Genomic DNA, 12,257 nt, shown 5'->3' with positions numbered 1-12,257 from the left:
GCATCATTATTTGTTATGAATGAGGATTGAACAAGTGTCCAGAGCAGTGTTGTTTGTGGTAAACTGATTAGGCTTTGATGGCTGCCTGCAAAATACAAATGGACTAATTAAGCTGTTTTGATTTAAGAATTTCATAAAACAGGTGATTATCCAGTCTTGTTTTATCCGCCAGCCCGTTTCCATTAGGAGGTCAGCTGAGTTTGAATTGTTCTTTTGAATGAGGAATATTGTTGATTGGAAATGTCCTTGAGAATGAAAATTATTTAATTCACAATTCTGTACAATCTCCCAGTGAAAGTCTCCCCCACGTTAGGTTCGTCACTCGCGCTCCTGCTCAGCGGGCTTGGCCGCGGTGTGCAGCAACCACAGCACCTCCTGTGGTCCCCGAGGGGGTTTGATCATGTGCCCGTGCCTTCTGGGAGCATTTGGCGTCTGTGACCAGGGCTGCCCGCGAGCACAGTGCATGGCCTGTGTGCCCTCACTCGCGTTGTCTCTCTCACCGAGAAAGACATCCGTCCTCTCTCCATGCCCCGAGACGCCACCGTTTCTTTCTTAAATGACTCAAATGCCATTCCTCTGTGAAGCCTTGCCTCCTTCCAGGCAGCTCTGTTCTGTGACGGAGTGCCAAGTGCAGCACTGGAGGCGTAAGGATGAGTCTCTCGTAATCCTTGCTTGCAGGGAGCTGAGACATCGAAGGAGGCTGACAGTTCCCATACAAGGTAGCGCGTGCGCACGCATGCGCGCGCACACACACACACACACACACACACGCACGCACCCAGAGCTTCGGTCAGTGCCAGGTACAGGCAACCCAAATGATAAATAAAGAGCGCATAAACCCACGTCTTATTAGGCTGACGAGAAAGCCCTTTCGTACCTGTGCACGAGCATGCCTTCTGAGACACGTATCTCCCTGGTTCTGCTACTTGGTCCATGTGATCCATGCCTCCTTCCTCTTCCTACAATCCTTTAAAGCTTTGAAGATGGCGTCTCAGCTTCCCTGGAATTCCCTCCCTCCTTTGTGTCCGCTCTTGCTGTTATCACATGGGTTCAGCTGCTCACGATTCTGTCCTTTCTCTGCATGGGCTCCCATTGGTCTGTGTCCGTTGCATCTGTGTATTGAAAGAACAAAGAACTTTTTCATTTTATACTTGCCTCCTTTAATGCACTTGGACTGTCCATTTACTTACCTCATGACCTTAGCAAAGACACACTCTTCTCTAGATTTTCATCTGCAGATTTAAGCAGTTGGAAAGGATGCCTCCACATTGCCTTCTAGCTCTTCCCTCTGCTCACACTTACCCCATGGCCACACCCCGTCCCCAGCTCAGTGGACTGCAGATGGCAGTTCTCCCATGGAACGCAGGAGATAGCAGATGGGTGGTCTATTGCCAAGAGCCAGGTTTACTATTAACAAAACTTAGAAGGTTGAATAAGAAGAAAAAGGTCTTTCCTAAGCTACTGCTTTTCTCTGAATGACGTCTACATTCTGTTGAAAGGATCTGTGACTGAAATGCTTCATGGAGAGGAAATACATTTACACTCTGCAGGGTTCCTCTCACCTGTCCTTGTAGATACGTATTCCCCAAACTCCCACCTGGAGCCATGCAGCGGGTGCCTGTCACCAGGCGGCTTGGGTTTCCTGTGCAGGGGCCTTTCTTTCTCCAATGTCTTCTTACAAGTGGTCCAGGGAGATGGCAGAGCATCCCGTTGCCCGGGGAGCCTGTGCTGGAAGTCATCAGAGGTCGTGAGCCCCCGTCACCACTCCCTTAGGGTCTGTATTCCCTGTGTTGGGACCAGGGAGTTTTGATCTCTGTCTCTGTTTTCATATTAAAAGCAAAACAAAATGGCTGTTTTAGATGTTGGTTTTAGCAGCTATACATAGTAGGTCTTAAGTAAATCTTGGGTAGTTTAGTTGAGAATTACATCGTGCACATAATTACTGATTCATCCCCTGTACCTTGACCATTTCAGAATAAAAACATTCTGGTGGTCGGTGCTCTGTGACAGCCTAGAGGGCTGCGGGGGTCAGAGCAAGGGGATTCACGTTGTTGCATGGCAGAGACCAGCACAACATTGTAGAGCAGTTATCCTCCACTTAAACTTTAAAATTTCCGGTGGTAATTTTCTCATGGAGGCTGCCTGATTTTGGAAACGCATGGGTCTCGCCTCACCCATGTCCGTTCAGCTCAGCCCCTGCAGGTAAGCACGTGCCGTTTGCGCTGATGGCGAGGACTCACACTGAACACAGCGCATCCCTCCACTGAGGAGCCCACAGCCATCGGGGCCACGCCTGCCTCTCTGGTCGGTCCTCACCAGTGCTCCCACGGCTTCAGAAGCGGTCCCGGCAGGCCGCCGCCTTGCTTGCTGCTCCCATCCCCTCCCCTGTTTGTCAGGAGCTGCACTTCATCAGCAACGGTCGGGCCTTGGTTGACAGTGAATCTAAACCAAGAGCAAGTGTTCAGGAACAAGAGGAGTCCTGGATTCCCAGGGGAAAGGCACGAATCACTAATGGTTTTGACCGATGGCAGACACACCACAAACACAGTCACACGCTGTGTGCTGAGTGCAGTGGTGGCGGGCGTCAGACGCGTCTCGGGAGAGGAGATGCTCAGGCGGAGCGCGCAGGAGATGAGCAGGTACAAGGGGGAAGGGGACCCGCGAGCTGCAGGCGTCCTCAGCTGTCACCTGCTCTGCCGTCATTGTTTTAGAGACCTGGAAGCCCGCCCCCACCCAAAGGCAGGGCTCTGACAGGCCCCTGCCAGCCCAGTCACACACAGGGGATTCTGTCTCTGCCTTGCCACCTGTACCCACTGTCTCTCTGTGAATGCTCTCATTTTACACGTGCTTTCTTGATTTGATAAGGAGCCACAAGTAATAAAAAAGCAGGACAAACAATCAAATGGCAAAGGCTATTAATTCAAGATGTCTTAACCATTCATATAGCACCTCCTCCTTCTTATCACAGAGGGACAGTATCTGCTGAAATCATGAACCGTTGTCTTGGCGCAAAGGTGTGCTCGTTAGAAGAGAGAGACGACAGCCACGTGAACTAACAGTTTCATTCCGTCCCCGTGCGGGGAGGACGTGCTGTCACTTTACATGCCGGGGCAGAGCTCTCAGGGGTCCCGTGGGTAGGGGTCTTTACAGCCCTATAGAGAGGGGGGCGTCTTCTAGGTATCAGCAGGCACATCCAGACCGTGATACTGTCCCTCCTCCATACTCAGCTCCCTGCAGGTCAGCATGTGCTCTCTGCACTGACCGTGAGGAATCGCACAGGTTCCAAACCAGTCCCACCAAAACACTTTGGGTGTAGCCTGTTGCCAGAGCACACAGACCGGTGTTTGCAAGTCTGCAGGACAAGAATCTGTGGCTTCTCCCTGCTCACGGCTTCCCGCCATCCGCTCAGCCCTGCGGCGTCCAGGCCTCTAGAACGTGAGCATCAACATCTCTGTGATCTCTCGTGTTTCCCTTTGCTGAGACCCTGTGCTGAGCATGGGGGACGCTGCCAGGTCGGACGTGGCACTTGGCCTCCCGGAGCCCAGCAGGCCCATGTGCAGAGCCCTCTGCCCCCCCGTAGGCTGTCAGCCCACGTCTTGTTTCTCTGAGCCCTCACTTTGCATCAGCTCAAAAATGTCTTCTTGTCCCTCCATGTTTTTCCACTCTCTTTTTTTTTTGCCAGTAGAATTGAGATCTGCAACTCATACAGAATCCTAGGTGTGTATCAATAAATGTCACTGAGTGAAACAGGAGAAAGTGAAAGCAATGCCAGCCGTTTCACGCACCCCATTATTGTGCAAACGCGATGACAAGCTGTTTTTCAGGAAAGGGTGGCGGGGTGTCGTGTGTAATTGGCCTAGGAGTTTGTCACTCCTGCCAGATACGTCAGTCAAGTTGGGACAGCGGGCTGTTTGATGATGTCGTGGAGAGGCCTGCTGTTGGGGATGTGCGGAGTCACAGACCCGTCCTAGAGGAACGTCTGCTGAAGCACACGGAGGCGGTGTAGACAGCGGCGACTGCATGGAGAAACGGGAGTTCATCACCCCAGGATCGGCCTCGCTGAAGGGCTGCTGTTTCACCGCCATTTCTCTTCGGAGAGGAGGGTTTTGGCTGGTAGAGGAGAGGGACGCGGCATTAAGGAGGCTCAGGGGCAGGAGTGAGCTCAGGGTGTGGGGGTGCGCCCTGAGTCAGGGTGAGCGAGGCTGACCCCGAGGGTGACCCTGAGGAGCCCAGTGACACCCCAATCCCAGGCTGCCTCCTTTTACCAAGATGTGAGCGAACCCTTCAAAAACAGCAGCGGTTTTAGTTCCTGTTAGTTCAGGAAATGGCAACCCACTCCAGTGTTCTTGCCTGGAGGATCCCAGGGACGGGGGAGCCTGGTGGGCTGCCGTCTATGGGGTCGCACAGACTCGGACACGACTGAAGCGACTTAGCAGCAGCAGTTCGGCATCCCACTGAGAGAACTCTTTCCTGAAGATAGCATGCGCTGAGGGGTCCGAATACTATTTAGGCATCTTTTTTTTGTTCAGTATCAAAACCTGAGTGTCCTTTCTTGCCACTCTGCTTGTTCTGGGCTCCCGTCCACTCAGCAGACACTTTGCTGGGCCTGCTCGGCCGGGTGGGGTAGCTTCCCAGGGTTGGTACCACCGTCACCGACGCATGAAGGGTCTGTAGGAATTTCCCAGATGGACGTGCGAGGTGAGTGCCTGAGGAGCAGAGGGCCTCACGTATGAAAGAGTGCGAGTCACAAATGCCACGTGTGGTGACGTGGAGGTGCCCTGTGATGACCGAGCGCCTGGGCGAGCATGACGCTGAGTTAGGAAGCACAGTGAGTACCACTGCATGCCGGGCACCATTGTGAGTGTTCCTTGAGCACCACTGTGTACAAGGCACCCACAGGTGTGTGTTGGGGACGTGGCAGTGAACAGTTGAGGTCTGTGTCCCCAGGGGGCTTGGCGCTTGCTGCACGATTCGGCTCTTGGCCAGCGCCCTCTTCCCAGCCCTCCCGTGCAGGCTCCTGGTCTAGTCGGTCTGCTTCTCTTGCTTTGGGCTGAGAGCTCCTGCTTCCTCTGCACCCCCTCACGCCACCTGATCCTTGAGAACCTGGCTCACACACCTGTCTTCCCAGACCCGATGGCTTCCTTGTGGGTTTTGAAATCCTCCAGTGGCTCCCCAGCGCCTACAGGGCTGTTTCTCAGTTCCGGCTTCCCATCAGATCCGAATCATCTGAGGGTATTTAAAAGAAATGCCTGAGTGCCATGCCGGGCTGGCCAAGTCAGAACCTGAGGTCGGGTCTGTCCCGTCTCCCCAGGCAGTTTTAATGTGAGTGACAAACGCTGGCCTGTTCGGTCTGACCTCTCCCTCCATAAGCCCCGTTTCTCAGACTGGCTGAACATTTGCATCACCTGGTGACCTATAAACTTGCCGATGCGGGGAGCTTCCTGTAAATTCTGATTTGGTTGATCGGGAATGTGGCCCGCGCATTGATTTTTTTCTGAAGGCCCTCCAGGTGAAATGCCAGCTTCTGCCATGATGGAGTGATTGATGGCAGGCCTGCCCTCCTCCGGTAAACCACTAGAAAATTGGGGGAAAATAATTGAAACGATAGTTGTCAGGCCATGGAAAGAAAACAAACAGCACGGCACTGTGTGATCCCCGAGAGAAGAGAAACGAGTGCGGTGAGCCCTGTGATCGCCGTGCCTTTCTGCCAGGGTGTGCGGGCAGAAGGAACCGGGCTGGAGCCCCCAGGGGGTGTGAGCTGGGTGATGCCAAGGGCACACGCGTGCCTGGGAGGCGCTCACAGTGAGCGCTGCGGCCTCTGCAGGTGCAGCCGCCTTCATTTAGACGGTCACACCTCGGGACTCAGGCCAGCCTGGCTCCAGGGGAGAGGCGGCTCTAGACTCGCCCTGAAAGAGCTGAGAAACAAGCCTGGAAGGGACAGGCCGAGCCCCACGGCCCTTAACCACTAGAGGAAAGCAGCTCCAACACGCTTAAACAGAAGACAGGAAATCCAGACATCGGACGACTCGAAGCCCGCCGACCCTTGAAAAGAAGGAGGAACACGGGAACCATCACGTGGAGAAGAGAGTCCATCATTGCAACAGACTCGGCCACGGTCATGGTGTGAGGGCATTGGCACACCCGTATTAGAGCTGTGCTCAAGGATTTAATGAAAAGTAGAAACAGAATGAGGAAAGAAAGGGCAAATGGGAACATTTGTTGCTTAAAATACAACTGGAGTTGTTTTTGGAATAAATGAAGAAGTATATAACTTAATATGTTTGCCCAATGAAAGACAAAAATTTGGTCAACCAAAGGAAGATACATGAATGTGAAAAGATAAAGAAGATCATAAATTCTCAGAGTAACTAAAGGCAAACCACAGTGAAGCGGTTCTGCAGGCCCACTGCCCGGACGGCCAGGGCAGAGTGGAGGGCACGGCACCCGCGGGTGGCCGGTGACAGCGTAAGGCAGCTCGGCCACTTTGCAGGGCGGATGGCCTTTTCTTTGCAAGTTAAGCCTATAGTTCCCAACCAAGGAAGCAATTTTCATACTTGGTTCTTACCCAAGAAACATGAAAACCTGTATCTCTGCAAGACTTATACACAAATGTTCATTGCAACTTTGTTCAGAATAGCCCCAAACTGGAAATAATCCCTGTGTCCAACAACAGATAAATCAATGGTTGTAGGTTCGTGGAGTGCTCCTGGCAATAACAAGGAACAAACCATGACGTACTTCAAAACAGGAATGGATTTCAAAATGTTATGCTGCCAGACACAGAAAGTGCATACTGTGTGATTCTATTTGTGTGAGTTCTAGAATAACCAGACTCATCTAGGATGACAGAAAGCGAATCTGTTTTCCTGAGGGCTGGGAGACTGGGGTAGACTGATGGGGCAGAAAGGAACTGTAGGAGGTGGGGTGATGGACAAGCTTTATCTTTTTTGCTGTGTCAGTTATCTGGGTATTCATTTGTCAAAACTCTTTGAACTTGACACTTAAATGGGTATATAATTTATCTTACAGAAATTTTTGCTTTGCTACTGTAGATTGGGAAAGATCGAGGGCAGGAGGAGAAAGGGGCAACAGAGGATGGGATGCCTCAAAGGACCCGAGTTTGAGCAAACTCCGGGAGACAGTGAAGGACAGGGAAGCCTGGCATGCTGCAGTCCACGGGGTCGCAAAGAGTCGGACAGGACTTAGCGACTGCTCAACCACAGCAACTGTAGATTTAAAAACTGACACCACCGCCCCACAAAACCCTCCAGGAGTTTTCAGTCCGCAGCAGAGTCTGAGAACCACCGCCTCTTCAGGCCCTTTGTAATTTGGCCTCTGCCTGCCTCTTCATCTCAGTTCCTCCCTCTTTCTCTGTCACTCTTTCTGCTCAGGCTGGAAGCCCACAGGGAATTACATCAGTTCAGTCGCTCAGTCGTGTCCGACGCTTTGCGACCACATGAATCACAGCACACCAGGCCGCCCTGTCCATCACCAACTCCTGCAGTTCACTCAAACTCATGTCCATCGAGTCGGTGATGCCATCTGGCCATCTCATCCTCTGTCGTCCCCTTCTCCTCCTGCCTCCAATCCCTCCCAGCATCAGGATCTTTTCCAATGAGTCAACTCTTTGCATGAGGTGGCCAAAGTACTAGAGTTTCAGCTACAGCATCAGTCTTTCCAAAGAACACCCAGAACTGATCTCCTTTAGGGTGGACTGGTTGGATCTCCTTGCAGTCCAAGGGACTCTCAAGAGTCTTCTCCAACACAGTTCAAAAGCATCAATTCTTTGGCGCTGAGCTTTCTTCACAGTCCAACTCCCACATCCATACATGACCACTGGAAAAACCATAGCCTTGACTAGGCGGACCTTTGTTGGCAAAGTAATATCTCTGCTTTTGAATATGCTATCTAGGTTGGTCATAACTTTCCTTCCAAGGAGTAAGCGTCTTTTAATTTCATGGCTGCAGTCACCATCTGCTGTGATTTTGGAGCCCCCCAAAATAAAGTCTGACACTGTTTCCTCTGTTTCCCCATCTATTTCCCATGAAGTGATGGGACCAGATGCCATGATCTTTGTTTTCTGAATGTTGAGCTTTAAGCCAACTTTCTCACTCTCCTCTTTCACTTTCATCAAGAGGGTTTTTAGTTCCTCTTCACTTTCTGCCATAAGGGTGGTGTCATCTGCATATCTGAGGTTATTGATATTTCTCCCGGCACTCTTGATTCCAGCTTGTGCTTCCTCCAGCCCAGCTTTTCTCATGATGTACTCTGCATATAAGTTAAATAAGCAGGGTGACAATATACAGCCTTGATGTACTCCTTTTCCTATTTGGAACCAGTCTGTTGTTCCATGTCCAGTTCTAACTGTTGCTTCCTGACCTGCATATGGGTTTCTCAAGAGGCAGGTCAGGTGGTCTGGTATTCCCATCTCTTTCAGAATTTTCCACAGTTAATTGTGATCCACACAGTTGAAGGCTTTGGCATAGTCAATAAAGCAGAAATAGATGTTTTTCTGGAACATCTCTTGCTTTTTCCATGATCCAGTGGATGTTGGCAATTTGATCTCTGGTTCCTCTTTCTTTTCTAAAACCAGCTTGAACATCTGGAAGTTCACGATTCACGTATTGCTGAAGCCTGGCTTGGAGAATTTTGAGCATTACTTTACTAGCGTGTGAGATGAGTGAAATTGTGCGGTAGTTTGAGCATTCTTTGGGATTGGAATGAAAACTGACCTTTTCTAGTCCTGTGGCCACTGCTGAGTTTTCCAAATTTGCTGGCATGTTGAGTGCAACACTTCCACAGCATCATCTTTCAGGATTTGAGATAGCTCAACTGGAATTCCATCACTTCCACTAGCTTTGTTCGTAGTGATGCTTGGGTTTCAGCTGTGGCCCTGCCCTCAATGGGTCATGTGACCTCTGGGCTTTTTCTTCTGCACGCTGGGCCTCGGTTTCCATGTTCGTCACCCCTGTCTTCCCCAGCAGCTCGGGGGACTGCTCCCCGAGTCCATTCCTCTCCTGGCCATCGCGGCCTTGCCTCCCCGGGGCACTGAGGTCCCGCGTCCGTGCTCAGAGCTGAGGGATGTGGGGGCCGTGCTCCACCCTTACTGCCGGAGTCGCCTCCTGCTGGAGGTGCTGGTGCGGCCCCGTAGGCGGGGTGTGACTCACGTGTCTTAAGAGCTTGGGACGAAGGCCGGGCACCCAGCAGGGCAAGGAGAGAAGGGTGCAGTAGCTGTGAGGCGTGCAGGGAGTCCCCTTCCACACCCCCGTGAGGAGTCGAGTCGTGGGGGGCTCTCAGTCCGCCCACACCCATCTTCCAGCCTTGTCTTCCAGCCTGAGGGCATCTTCTCCCGTGTCCTTAGTTAGAAGGTGGGCTCACCTCATACCGTAGTCTGGATCCAGCCCTGGATTGAATGTAAAAACAGTCCCCTAGTTCCTGTTACTTCTCATTAAAATCCCACCATTGTTTTGAGAAGGGCCACTGACTCTCTGGAAAGCCAGCCAGCTAGAGTATCGTTAAAGTGTTAGTTGCTCAGTCGTGTCCGACTCCGAGACCCCATGGACTGTAGCCCGCCAGGCTCCTCTGTCCACAGGATTCTCCAGACAAGAATACTAGAGTGGGTTGCCATGCCCTCCTCCAGGGGATCTTCCAGAGTCAGACATGACTGACACACACGCCAGAGTGCTAACTACATTCAGACCATCGTCTTGGTGATAACGGCCTTTCGCTTCTCTTGCTGAAATAGCATGAGGTTGACTCGGCGTGGCTGTCTGGAGGACAGGAGTCAAGGGCCCCAGTGGGCCTGGGACCCCAGTGGCCGCGTGGCCATTGAGCGGGCAGCGTCCTTGCACGTTGGTCTCATCTCCCCAGAGGCTTCCTATCGTCAGGCGGGAGGAGTCCCACCCTGTGGCAGCAGAGGGAGCAGAGGCTTGTTGACCCCCGGGCCCCCTTTCCCATCCTTTGCTCACGGCTGCCCCGCAGGCGGGGCCCTCCCCGCCACAGGAGCCTGGAGCTGGAGCGGGGCTCTGGTCCGGCCCAGCCGGCAGGCGCACGGTGCTGTCTGCCGCTGGCTCCTTGCACCCCTGGCCGCCGCCTTTCTCTCCTCGGTGTGCTGGTGGCGGTAACCAGAGGCAGGGACTCAAGTGAGGCAGGAGATCAGTGCCTCGGTGGCGGCTTGGTTCTCTCTCTGGGGGTGAAGGGCTCTGCCCTCATTCCACATCTGTTTTGTTTTTAGCATAATGATGCTTTGTGATGACTTACTGACTGTTCGCTAATCCCGGCTTAATGTTTCCAGCTGACCCAGAACGTTACTCCTTTGTAATTTATATTATTTAGCTATTCTTAACCTTGAGAGTGAAGCATCTTAGGTAAGTGTAATTAGAAATGCATATTTAGCACACAAGGAGTAATTTTCTTTATGCAGCTGTGCATTTGGGGGAAAAAAAAGCCCATCTGCGGGACTCTAAGGTTTCCATTTATAATAGAGATTTATTCTCCCAGAGGCCAGGAAGCCATAATCCTCTGAAAGCTCTTAATATCAATGCCAAAGGTAGTCCTCCCATGCATTCATTTATTCAGTGAGCGATGATTGAACCACTCTGTCTGACAGAGTGCCAGGCTGCCAGCCAGCCCCGGGGGCACCGCTGTGCCTGGAGGGACTCCCAGGGGAGCGACCTGACATTTAAGTGGGCGATAATGACTTCCCACAGCGGTGCCATGGCTGTCTACGCCGGACGTTGGAGTGGGGCGGGTGTGGGATTCAGTCCTGCCTTGGACAGGCTTTGGGACTGGCCGGACAGACCCCTGTCAAGGCGCAGTTTCTTCATGGGAGTGTGGGCGGCTCTGTAGGCCAGCAGTCTAGGGAGGCGAGGTCTTGCGAGTCAGTGGCTGCGTGTGCAGCCGTGTCCCGGTCTGTTGTGACTCGTTGCTGCTGTCTTGGTTCCGCCGCTGCGGCTGGCCTGCCTGGGGGCCCTGCTTGCCTCGACTGGCTTCTTCCCGTCTCGCCTGCCTTCATGCAGCCGGGCTCACGTTTACAACGGGATGGGGCAGCCTGGCTTCTTGTCTCCAGCCTCTTCCAGAGCAGCCTGGCCTTCTCCTCGAGCTCTCGGCAGGGCAGTGCCCAGCCTGGGGCGGTGCTCAGTGAGTATCCATGGACTGTCGAGGTGGCAGCTCTCCCTGGCCTGCCAAGGAGCCGTGGAAGGACAGGGCCGTTGGGCTGTCTTCATCTGTGTGACGGGGTCTGAGAGGAGCCTGGCCAGCACCCTGCCTGCACCATCTAAGTTTGGAACAGCTGAGGTGTGTGCCGGAGGGGCCTGGTTTGCTCACCTACCTGGAACAGCTGGGTGGGAGGGCTGGCCTCGCCGTGGCCGCATGGGCTCCCCCAGTGCCTCCCCGTGGACTTAGCGTGTCCATGCAGTCAAGGGCGGAACCGAAGTCCACTGTTCTCCTCCGAGGGACAGCTCTGAGACTTGGGCAAGCTGGCAGGGCCTGTGGAGGACAGGGGGTGGGTGGAGCGCACACAGCCCATCCTCCCCCGGCTGACCAGTTAGGGAGGCTGGCCTTTGCTCCCCATCTGCAGGGGTGGCTCCCGGAGTGTGATCTCTGGATCAGTAGCGTCAGCATCCTGGAGTCTTCTCAGAAAGACAGATTCTCAAGCCCCACCTGGACCCACAAAGCAGAAACACCAGTGTGGGCCAGCCCTCTGGTTAAATGAGCTCTCCAGGTGACTCTGATGAGCGCAAGGACAGAGTTTCTGTGTCAGGAGACGTGCTGGAGGAGACAGGCTATCAAATTCAACTGGAGGCCCCCATGTTGGTCTCTCAGGCCTCCGAGTGGCCAGTGGGGGTCAGGGTAGCTGATGTTTTCTGTGTGAAGCAGGTCCTGGAACCAGGTGGGAGGGGAGTCCTTGGGGAAGGTCCTTCGTGTGGAAGTTGAAGAATGGAGAACCAGTTCTCTGTAGAGGGCGGGTGGGGAGCATGCTGCTTGCTCCTTCTCGAGCCTCCCCTCACCTGCAAAATGGGGCTAATCAGCTCTTCTCTGAAGGGTTTTGAGGTTTGAACTACACCATGAAGAGAGAAAATGGAATTCAATATATAATAATAGATGGCCATTAAAATGCAGTCTTAGGTCCTTACCCTCTCTTCCTATTGACCAGGATGTTCGGGAGGATCTCAGAAAGACGAGAGCAGATTACAGACCAGAAGAAGAAATTCTGAGTGCCAGAGTCAGTCTTGGCTGTTGGGGACAGAAGGCCAACC

At 53.0% G+C, this 12,257-nt stretch overlaps 1 protein-coding gene and 1 long non-coding RNA gene across 14 annotated transcripts in view; one reads left to right on the top strand and one right to left on the bottom strand.

Annotated features, from left to right (window-relative positions):
• The window catches only part of TRAPPC9 (trafficking protein particle complex subunit 9), a 388,230-nt gene that overhangs the window by 204,219 nt on the left and 171,754 nt on the right, over positions 1 to 12,257 (top strand). The window lies entirely within an intron of this gene.
• On the bottom strand, positions 3,992 to 11,468 carry LOC123329524. The gene is made up of 3 exons (XR_006545110.2): positions 11,330 to 11,468; positions 5,406 to 5,574; positions 3,992 to 4,110 (listed from the first exon to the last, which is right to left on the bottom strand). It is a non-coding gene; the product is annotated as an uncharacterized LOC123329524 (long non-coding RNA).

The sequence above is a fragment of the Bubalus bubalis genome, chromosome 15 (genome assembly GCF_019923935.1).
Source record: "Bubalus bubalis isolate 160015118507 breed Murrah chromosome 15, NDDB_SH_1, whole genome shotgun sequence".
NCBI classification, from domain to species: Eukaryota; Metazoa; Chordata; class Mammalia; order Artiodactyla; family Bovidae; genus Bubalus; species Bubalus bubalis.
Note: the sequence above shows the minus strand (reverse complement) of the source record. Positions and strands in the feature narration are given on the sequence as shown.